Below are 1,614 nucleotides of genomic sequence, written 5' to 3'. Positions count from 1 at the left end.
AAAAAAAAAAATTTAAACAAACACTTCACAACTCGTTACTACTTAGTTTTCCCTGGAGACTAAGGTTTCCAAGAATTAAAATTCTGCTAAGTGTAGGGAAGCCTGGTGGAAATGATAAGGAAAGTAGGAGATAAGTAAGAAAGGTATAAGAAATGAGAATACATTTCTGTTGAGGTAAAAGGAAGTAGTTTTGTCCTAACCTGAGACCGGTTATCTAGAGAGAAGGCTTAGAACAGAATCTGAATGCAAAAGAAAGTTCTAGAAGTCTTGCAAAGGGAAAGCGTTAGAAAGGAATTTTACGTGTGCTCAGGACTAAGATTGAAATGAATGGATTTCAAAAAGTCTACTGGTAGAGGCTTTTCTCTCGGTTCAAAAGACAAAGTGTTCTTGGACTGTTGGTTTGCACTTGATAAGAAATTATAAACAAAGCCTTTCTCTTTCCTTTGCCCGGAAAACCAAAGTTTCTATGTTTTGTCTTTATTGGATGTTTGGTTCCTAAAGAGAACTAAAATTTCTCAGTGTTAAAGGAGCTGAGGTTTTTTTCTTAGCGTATTTATTTCGTTATTTAGAAGGCGTGCGTAGGAGGGGTGAGAGAGAGGGAGGGAGAGAATCCCAAGCAGACTCCGCGCTGTCAGCACAGAGCCCAGCGCGGGGCTCGATCCCCTGAACCGTGAGATCATGACCTGAGCCGAAATCACGAGTTGGAGGCTTAACCGTCGGAGCCGCCCGGGCGCCCCTAAAGGAGTCAAGTTTTACGCACAACTATGTAACCCTATGTAGTTGCCTTTGGAGTCTCTTTTGCTACGTTGGTTAAACAAATGATTAAGTTTTAAGTTTTGCAATGAGCTGTAATCCTCGTTTGGCATGCACTTTATAACTTTCTGAGGTTTTACTTATTTATTTAAAGAAAGGCAGCCTGCCACCGTCAGGCTGGGGTCCTGGAAGCCTGACTACCCTACGTTCTCCCCCAAACGGACATCGAGGGCGTGTTTGGAGGTCTAGCAGGGGGCGCAGCTAGTATACCCTTGACCGAAGAACAGTCCTCCTCTCTCGGGGAAGGAAGATCATCTTCTTCCACCGAGAGAACGCCCACCAGTTCAGCCAAATGAACCCTGGTGATCAATGTGGTGACAGATGTCACAGCCAGATTGCCATCGCCTCCTTTGTTTTGTGTTTTTTTTTAAAAAAACAAAATTCCCAAGATTCAGATTCTAAATGAAATCTTTTTGACTCATTGGGCTTGCTTATTTGGTATGTTAAAGGACATGGGAAGCATTGTCAACCAGGCGATGATAGTGTAATGCCTGAAGTTCCAAAACCTCCCACAAAAGACCACCAGAGTCGTAAGTCAAAGCCAAGCGGCAAGGGTCGTTTATTGCAGGTTCGAACCTGGTCCTCTGCGCACTCGTCGCCGGTGACACAAGAGGCCACGAATAGGGTTGGTATAGCGTTTTTATAGACAGAGACAAATAGCACAGGGGAGGTTTTTTACTTGTGGCGGGAGGAAGAAAGGGGGAAGGGGGTAGGTGAGGAATGTGCTAAGCAGGCAGGTTTACAGAAGCGAGAAATGCCGGTTAGTTTGTATACAATCACTCATTCCATTACATATCAGAC

Source organism: Panthera uncia, assembly GCF_023721935.1.
Source record: "Panthera uncia isolate 11264 chromosome B2 unlocalized genomic scaffold, Puncia_PCG_1.0 HiC_scaffold_24, whole genome shotgun sequence".
In the NCBI taxonomy this organism is placed as follows: Eukaryota; Metazoa; Chordata; class Mammalia; order Carnivora; family Felidae; genus Panthera; species Panthera uncia.
Note: the sequence above shows the minus strand (reverse complement) of the source record.